The following is a 9,814-nucleotide window of genomic DNA, read 5'->3' as shown; positions in this document are numbered from 1 at the left end:
TTCTTATTTTTCTTTTAATTTTTTTCCTCCTGAGTTTGATTTAAGTTATACTGTTCCTAGAACAAACTTCCTTTTAAGCTTTAGGGGAACTGTAATGATTATCCAAGAGATATTTTTAGTTTTATACTAAAGTGCCACTTATAAAAAATGATACTCTCTTTAACTAAGTTTTTGATATCTATCTGTTTATCCACCTATCCATCTCTATCTATCCATCCAGGCATTTATCTATCTATCCATCCATTTTACATATTTATATTTTAACAAGCTAGAAGCAATTTTGTAAATGAAAAAGTAGTAGAAAGTAAAAACTGCATATTATCAATCAGTGCAATTTTTAAATTTATTTAAAATTTTTTTTTTGTGGCAGAGCCAGCTGAGACTTTATTTTAGGAAAAAGCACTTGATTGGCTTTTTAGTCAGGTAGTATGGGTAAAAGGCGGTAAACTCCCCCAGGCAGTAAACTCCCCCACCCGAGGGTGAGCTGAAGACCAGGTCTCCTGTGCACTCTGCTCCCTTGCACAGCTCCTCTCTGTGCCGGTGGGGAGGACAGGTGGCACTGCAGTAGTCGGTCACTTGCTCAGGACATCAGGTGACCCAGGCACCAGCTTCCCATCGTGGGCCCCATCTTCTTCACAACCACCATTTTAGAGGAGCTGGTGCTGGTGCAGCTGAAGCAGCCAGGGCCCCCACCAGAGCCCAGGCTGGTCTGGAAGCCCAGGCTGTAGTTCCCATAAGCCTGGCTCAGCTCACCTGAGTAGCCTCTGGTGGTCTTGGTATGGATACTCATGTTCTGCATCACAGACTTCAGTGGGCAATCCAACTCCCCCCCTCCCAGCAGCTTGTGGTAGATGGGGATCTCCACATCCAGAGCCAGCTGGACGTTCATGAGCTGCTGGTACTCATTTAGCTGCTGGGCTATGTCCTGCTTGGTGGTTCTCAGAGAGGCTTCCAGCTCAGCCACAGTGGCCTGAGCATCTTTGACAGCCAGCTCCCCACGCTGTTCAGTATCAGTGATGGCAGCCTCCAGGGAAGCCTTCTGGCCTCTGAGGGCCTTGATCTCAGCCTGGATTCAGCTGATGCTCCAATTAATCTCAGATATCTCCATCTTTGTGTGTTGCAGGTCATTGCTGTACTTCCCAGCCAATGTCTGCAACTCCTCGTACTTTATCCAATGCATGGTCTCACCGTCAGCCAGCTGGGGTGCCTGTCTCCTCATACTGGGCCTTGACCTCAGCAATGATGCTGTCTAGGTCCAGGAAGCAGTTGCTGTCCATGCACAGGACCACGGACGTGTCAGAGATCTGGGACTGCAGCTCATGAATCCCCTCTTCATATAGCTGTCTGTAGAAGTTGATCTTATCCATCAGTTCACCCAGGCAGGACTTCAGCTCCACCTTCTTTATATAAGCATTATCCACATCTTTCTTGAGGAGGACAAATTCATTCTCCATCTCTGTATACTTGATCTGTCTTCATATTTATTCTTCAAGTCCTCCACCAGCCTCTGCATGTTGCTAAACTCCACCTCCAGCTTCAGTTTCTCCTGGGCCAGCATTTCCATCTGCTGCTGAAGGTTGTTGATGCAGTTCTTGAACATGCTGTCTGTATTACTGTGAGTCATCTGCTGCTGCTGCAGGAGAACCCACTGGTCTCCAGAATTTTATTCTGCTGCTCCAGGCTCTATACCTTATTGATGAAGGAAGCAAACCTGTTGTTGAGACTTTTGATCTGCTCCTTTACTTGGTTGTACTCAGCCTGGATATTGGGGTCTACCTCTACCTTCAGGGGGCTCATGAAGCTCTGGGTCCCTTGGACAGTTTTAATGGTCCTTATGCTCTCTGCTCTGCCAAAACTCCCTGGCCAGAATCATATTGGTGCTTGGGTGCTCAGAGTGACCCAGTAGCTGCTGCCCACCCAGGAAAAAGCCAAGGAGCTGATGCTGGGCCCACTCAAGTTCCAATGACTGCTGAAGGCCCTGGGGGCAGAGGTGGATACCTTGTCGGTTTTCTGGGTCATCCTTGTGGACATGGTGGAAGCTGGAGTGGAGGTGAGGAGGCCAAACCAGACAAAAATTCGAGAAGGAGCCAAAAAAGCTGCTTCTAAGTGGGGGGCAGCTATCAGCGCAATTCTTGAAGATATTTTCCCTCTTAACATTGAACACTGGTGAAACACTATGGGATTCCCTTTTAAAATGCCATTGAAGTCCTAAAGCCTCACTTGTTTTTCTAAATTTGTGGGGGCTGTACTCAGATTGCTTATTGGTAACTCAAGTTTAACATTTTAGCACACTGATCTTCTCAAGAAGTTAAAGGTTTTATTCCAGGGACCATGCTGTATCACTAGCTAGTTTGGAGACATAAATGCTCCTGTTTGCCAACAAAAGAATCTTCTCCCTGTTTTCCAGGGAAATTTATTTATTTTTTAATAGCAGTAATATTTCATTTATTTCTGACTGAAAACATGAGCAGAAAATTGCAGAAACATTTGCCACTAGGATTGGCTGAGGGTTCTTTTTAATAGACCAGATTGAAAATATGGTAGTAAATCATCTGTAATTATATGCAGTAATAAAAGTGCTGAAAATCCTGATTTAGGATCATTCCCATCCTTTGAAGTCTTTCTTCAGTCAAATTTCTTCTTAAAACCAGCACCCGCCAGCATGTCCTTGTTGCCAATACAATAGGATGGCAACTTCCTTAATTCCACTGAATCATAAAGCCATGCTGTGAGATCTAGTTCAATTCTCTCAATTTTTCTTAATAGGAAAACAGGATTATAAGAATATGAGTTACTAAAGGTCACAGGGTAGATGTTGGTCTCACTGATATATCTCAAACCTGACACACAGTAATTGCCCAATAAATAATTTTGAACCTCTATACTCATTTCCATAATGGCCATACCAATTTATGGTATGGAAGTCCCTCAGAAAAGTAATAATAAAACTACTATATAACCCAGCTGTCTACTTCTGGATATGCATATATCTGAAAGGAATGGAAATCGGATTCACAAAGGGGATCTGCATTCCCATATTAATTGTAGCACTGCTCAGAGCAGCAGGGACATGGAAAAGCCCAACTGTTCTTCAGCCAACAAAGGGATAAAGAGGTGATACACACATACAGGAGTATCATTCAACCTTAAAAATGAGGAAATCCTACCATTTGTGATAACATGGATGAAGCTGGAGGACGTTATACTGCTGAAAATCAGCCAGACACACAAAGAAGACTGCGGCATGATCTCGCTGATGCGTGGAGTCTACGGCAGTTGCAGCAGCAGAGAGCAGCATGGTGGTTCCGGGGCTGGGCCACCGAAATGGGGAGATATTGGTCGAGGTGTGCAAAGTTTCAGGGATTAAAGATGAATAAAGGGAATGTGATATGCACACAATGGTAACTGTGTAGAAGTGAGGAGTATGTTAATTAGCATGATGGTGGTGATAGTTTCACCACAATGTCAACATGTAAATGATACCTCAATAAAGCTGTTAAGAAATAACTTTGAACTATCTGCCACAAAGATCTCCTGTCTTTAGATGCTGTGATGATAGTGGAGATCTTTTGATATGTATGTATCACGTCCTTTGATATGGAAGTTAAAATGTACAAGACAGTCCACATTACATCTGAGGTCAGGAAGAAATTTCGTACGGACTGGTTTTATGAAGAACATTAAAAAGTGATGTTGGACAAAAAAATATGAAGGTAGTGTATAAATCCTTAAATATTTTAATTCTTGCCTTTCTGAAAACTTGTTAAAATGCTAAGACTCTTCTACAAAATGAGTATTTAGGGAACAGATGGCGACAGACAGACACAGCTAAAGGACTCTTCTGATCTCTCTTGATCCCACACCTCCACCCCCGAGTGCAGACGTTCAGGCTAGAACATCAGCGCTTTTTAAAAGAAAATGTAACATCTAAAGCCCATTTTGAAAAGATTCTGTGGTACTGAAGATTAACCCAACTTTAATTCATTAGAATTTAAAAACAATTCATGCAGGGCAGAGAATTACCAAGGGGCAAAATGCCATCGTTTTGGTTGTTTCTATATTGAAATTACATACAAACTATAGTTAAGCTACATTTGGAAATCCAGCAGGAGTCAAAGTGGGACTCTTTAAAGCTGTGCTTGGGGGTAGGTCACTTTTTGTTGCAGGGAATTAAATTTCACGGTTTGAGTGAAAGCTTTCAGATTTGCTTCCATGATGTGGAAATGAAAACATTTTACACAAACTGCATCTAAATGTGGGTGAGTCACCAATCCATATCTGGCCTTCACCCATGCTTGTGTCAAGCTGACACACTGAAATACATCCCAGCTGGTCCCCGTCTCCTCTATGAGTGTTTTTCCTCCAGTTTTTACTTGAAAGCATCTCTCAGGGCTAGGCACAGGGCAGAGGACTATGCTAGAGTTCCTGCCAATCTCTTAATTCATAGCAGAGCTGACTGAGAAGGTCAGATAGTGGATAAATAATAAGCACAAGCCTCCATTTAGCTCCCAATTTTCAAATCCCCTTGGCAATGGAAGAGTTCTTCGGAAGTTACGTCCTAGCCTTTCTGACCTCCCCTGGGGAATCTGGGTGGTGGATTTAGCCACATGACTTTCACTGGGCTGCTCAATTTCATTTTATGTTACTCACCACCCCCACCACCCCACCACCCCATTCTACCCTTCCATATATCTCTCCTCGGAACTGTGTGACTTGGGAGAGCTTTCTTTCTTAAGCAGCTTGCCCTTGGGACCTGCATTTACACTAAAGAATATGAAGCCACAGTCCTCACTCCATCTGTATTCAGAATCAGCTGAATTCCTGGGCCTCAGATCACTCCCATCTACTGAGTCAAGAGGTAAGGCACAGACATTTAAATTTTTAAAAGCAAGATATATAGCTATGTGCTTTTTCTAGTGAATTTTAACTTGGGAATAAAGACTTAAGCCAAAGACATTCAATGTCTGCCAGAGGGCAGAGGGGTAATTTTTCAGAGGACATTGAGGTATTCTAAATCACAACATATTATCATAATTGAAGCGTTCCTTCTCCAAGCAGGTGTGTTTAAGGTGCTAGATGCTGTCTGAGAGCTGAAAACAGTCTTCTACTTTCTCCTCCATGTTCCAGGAACACTCTTCCTTGTCCTCATTATTCTTCTTTTATTTAAAATGTTTTTCAAGTACAGTTTACACTCAATATTATTTTATATGTTTCAGGCATACAGCATAGTGGTTAGACAGTCATATACTTTACAAAGTGATCCTCTTGAAATTTCCAGTACCGACCTGGCCCATTACATACTTACCATTGACTATGTTTCCTATGATGTAATTGACATCCCCACGACTCTTTCAAAACTACCAGTCTGTACTTCTCAATCCCCCAACTTTGTCACCCAATCCTCCAACCCAGTTCCTCACTTTTCTTGAACTCCTTGCACCCTATCTTATCTGGGCTTTCACAGCATAAGGGGCACATCGTTCTTATCTTGGCTTCTCACTGCCTGTGCTGAATGCAGTGGTGCTGCCTTTACAGATGAACTTTGGCTTAACCCAGATGGCTGCCTCTGTGAAGGCCCTTAGTGGTGAGTTGCTCACCCTCCTGTGCTCACTCACTGCTGACTTGCTGTCCTCTTGCAGTCACACAGTTACCAAGGAGGCCAGAGTGAACAGTGGCCCTTCCCCAGGAATTTGAAATGAACATTGAAAGAGGTAAAAAACCTGAGAAACCTCTTTCTGTTAATGGCTAGACTGGCAAAATGAGAATTCAGGCTATTCACAGGTTACATCATGTAACCTGGAGAGTAAAGACAGCTAGTTTTTATCTTCCATTGGCTTCTTGCAGTTTTACCATCGTGTAAGAGCAGAATGGGGTGCATCTTCCTAACTTGACAGATTTTGTAACCTGGATCTTGGATTTCTCATATTCTTGTGGTTATTGCCAAATATGTTGGTGGGAGTAGGATGTACAGTGGACAATGGAGGTACTCAGCTTCCTGATGTCAGACAAGGTTGCTTTCTTCTGTACATCAGCTCTCAATCTATGAATCCATTCGAAGATTACTTGCTCCCATCACAAAAATCTGTCTTTTGTTTCTGAGCCGTGTATGTCTCAGTTGAGATATATTCAGCTGTAAATAGGGGATACTTCATCAAGAGTAGGAATGGATTAATCTCAAATATCAGTGAATATAAAAGTAGAAGATTAGAGGGTTGATGCACCAGCCCTTTGCTCCTCCCCCTCCCATAAAGATGGCACCTCCCTTCCGGGCTATGGGGTGGCTGTCGCAGCCCCAAGTGTACTAAGCTTCAAACTCTAAGAAGAAAGGGGTTGGGAATGAAATGGCTTTCTCCTCTTGCTGTCCTTTATCATTTGTTCATTGTTGGTGAGGGAGGAAAATATTTCCTTTATGCTCTTCTAAATCCTTCTGGAGGCACCCAGGTTACAGGCGCGCCCCATCATTGATGGTGGCATCCTTGACACATCTATGTTTCTGAGTCCCTGAAAGCCAGCAGTAACCTGCCTGATATCTCTTCCCTAAACCCTTCTAAAGGCTGCCTTAGACTCTTAATCCTCTGCATGAAATCTAATCCTAGAGGGGTTTCTGTTCTCTTGACTAAACGTTTACTGATATAAGTGCTTTCTATATTCTCTCTGTTTTATATGTATTTCCTCTTTATGGGAAAAAAACCTCGAAGATGACCTTACTCTGTTCTTATATGCGTTGGGCTTTATCTCCTCTAGACAGAGTGTGAGCTGGAAAAGGCATTACTGTGTCTAGAAGCAGGCATGGCATGCAATAGTGCTCAATACATGTACACATGTGTGTATATATGTTTAGGGACTTGGTCAACAGTCCCAGTTGAGCCCAGCCTTTGAGTCAACCCAAGTATGTGAGACGTGTGCATGAAGAAACCTCCCAGTCATTGCGGTCTCCAACAATCTGAGTCATACCCAGCATTTAATACTGAGGCTTAAGGCACCATGGAGCATAAATAAGCTGACCACCTAGTGTCCTATCTAAATTCCTAATAGAATGTGTGAGAATTACAAAAAAAATTTTTTGTTTCCCTTCCACTTGATTTCGGGAAGGTTTGTCACATAGCAATCAATAACTGTAACCCAAGGACAGGATTTAAGTGTTCCTGGGTCTTCTCATCAAAAGACATTTTAATGTTTTCCCTTTCCATCAAGGTAAATCTTTTCACAACTAATCTCTGAGCCCTTCAATTTTAGATTTACATGGTATTTCCCTTGAAATTGTACATACTGCTGAGCACTCAGTAGGACCTTTCCAAAATCTGCATTGGTGAACTGTCATGGGGATGCCCAGACTGTCACGGGAGTTGATGCTGACCACAGGCTGTGAAGGTTTCCAAAATAATTATTTTAGCGATGGGGCATGGTGGGATGTCAATGCACAGAGGAGCCAGACGGAACTCTCCTGAACCAGTACTGTATGCTTGCACTGTGTTTTATAAAGTGTATATGGTTTGCTGGGTTTGCTTTCCATTTTTCTAATTGGAAAACTATTTGTCATTTCATTGGACCACATATAAATGGGGAAAAAATACCCTTGTCCTAGAGTTTAGCAGTACATATTAGGTAACGTCTTCACTTTTGAAATTAGGAAGAGTCTGCACTGGGACCAAGAACTACTGCTGTCATCTTACTGGCAGGATATGAGCTCACTTAAGAGGCTGGAGAAGTGTCCCTACTCCTCTTGTCCCTACTCCCCTGATCCTTATCAGTCAAGATCTTTACACATCTCACCTGTACAGGAATGTTTATTAGAGAAGGGAAATTAATGAATGCATCATGACTCTGGAATTCAAAATGTCATGTCAATATTAAGTATTATTATTAGAATGAATCTTTATAATTATGCCTAACTGCCATCCCATAAGACATCTTATTAATTAAATAAATAAATTACTGCTCTAATAAAAGCTTTAGTACCTACTTTGGCCTATCAAAAGAAAAAAGGAATTATTCAAAAAACAGACTTAAATTCCAATCATGAAATGGTGTTCTGGGCATCTCTCCCTTTTTCCTCTTACATCCTTCTCCATCATGGGCTCTGCTCCCCTGACTGGGTGCTTAAACTGCGCCCGTACAGTGTAAAAATGTGTGCCAGGTACGTTAAGAGTGATTATCTCACAAACAACACCTGTCACCTTTGCTGGGCTTCAAAGGCAGATGCTGATGTGCTAATGCCAACATTTCATAACTGGTGGGCCTAGTGCACAACTACTCTCTGGCCCAAATGCCTCCTCACCCCTAGATGTCATGATGTTCCTCATGTCGCCTTTATGGGGATGAGAATTGAAAGAATCTCTGAATAAAATACTTTTCTATGCTTCGTTATATGGAGAAAGCTAAGCATCACAAATATGTTAACCACTCAGACTTAGCAGTATGCCTCCTTTTTGTAAATTATTTTTATTGTTGTTGAAGTACAGTTGTCTCCATTTTCCTACCACCACTTTTCTCCACCCCTTCCACCCCCACCTCCTACCCTGAACCCTACCCACATTTGGCTTTGCCCATGGATCCTTTCTACATGTTTCTTGATGACCCCTCCCCTTCTTTCCCACATTATTCCCCTTCCCCTCCCTTTCTAATGTCACCTGTCTGTGCCTCACAGACCACCATTGTCTCTTTCTTTGGTCCAGGTATGTAAACATTGACAGCCTCCTTGCCACAAAAATTGGGACCACAGTGGCCTTATCCCAAGTTTTTGTGCATCTCTTATAGTAGGAAATGAATAAAGGCTTTTTAATTGACTTTTTGGTCTAATTATAATTCAGGTCACTTGGGGAGAATACATGTAGGCTGGAAAAAGAAACTGATACACTTGTTTTCCAAATACAAAAGAGTTAGTTGAGAATTGTGTTTTACATAAAACTTGAAATCAAATCAAACTCCAAACACTAAGTGATTTCTGCTATTTACTAAGTCTTCTTGAGTGTCTTTGAAAAGAATGGATGGGAAAATTCCAAGCAGGGATTAGCTAGTGGAAGCTCTCAACTACTGGATTAATTAAGAGTACAGCCAGAAAGCTCTTTTGGCCTTAACTTTAGGGAGGGGGAGGGATGGGTTTAAAATATCACTTATTCTCTTGAAATCTATTTCACACTATCACCTTTCCAAGAATTTCCTTTGAGAATTGGTCAGTATAAGCTCAGAACTTATCACATTTGACACCACAGAGATATTCTTTTGGATGTGTTAAGGGAAGATGAGGCTGCTTTATTTAAGAGCTGCCTGGACATACTTCTATAGAACGATTTACACTTTTCTATACTGTGGCTATTCTAGTCCTCCATTCTTCTTAGAATTCCCTTGTTGAAATTTTAACTTCCATGGCCAAAAGTCTTTTTAAAAGAAAGGGATTGTTAGGCCATTTCTAGCAAAAATAAAAGAAGATTGATCTTGGGCATAAAGTCTAATCCACCAGTACCATGGCTAGGTAAGAAAAACATGTCCATCATCTAGGAGTTTGCAAGCATTTTTAAATTTTTATACATCAGGTAGGGGCAATGAGGAAGAAAGATGTAAGCCATCAGAGAGAATGTACACTACCTATAGGCTGAGGGGTGGGGGAAAGTGAATGGGGGCTGGCTCTGGCACAGGCACAGAGTCTGCGAGAGAAATGGCTGGGGTGGCAGTTTGGAAAGCCTGCCTGTGTGTGACCAAGAAGGAGCAGAGGCTCCTGGACTTTCGTGCAGTTCTGTGGCACCTGGCTGAGATACTCTGCAGAAAAGGCCACCTGGGAATTAATCCAAAAGTGCAAAGACACAGAAGGAATGTG

The 9,814-nt window shown here is 42.2% G+C and overlaps 1 pseudogene; it reads right to left on the bottom strand.

Annotated features, from left to right (window-relative positions):
- Positions 1–572: 572 nt before the first annotated feature.
- Positions 573–2,043, bottom strand: LOC123811907 (annotated as a pseudogene).
- Between the last annotated feature and the right edge of the window lie 7,771 nt (positions 2,044–9,814).

Source organism: Phyllostomus hastatus, unplaced genomic scaffold, assembly GCF_019186645.2.
Source record: "Phyllostomus hastatus isolate PE091 unplaced genomic scaffold, TTU_PhHast_1.1 phas_scaffold_78, whole genome shotgun sequence".
NCBI lineage: Eukaryota > Metazoa > Chordata > Mammalia > Chiroptera > Phyllostomidae > Phyllostomus > Phyllostomus hastatus.
This window is presented reverse-complemented; position numbering and strand designations above follow the sequence as displayed.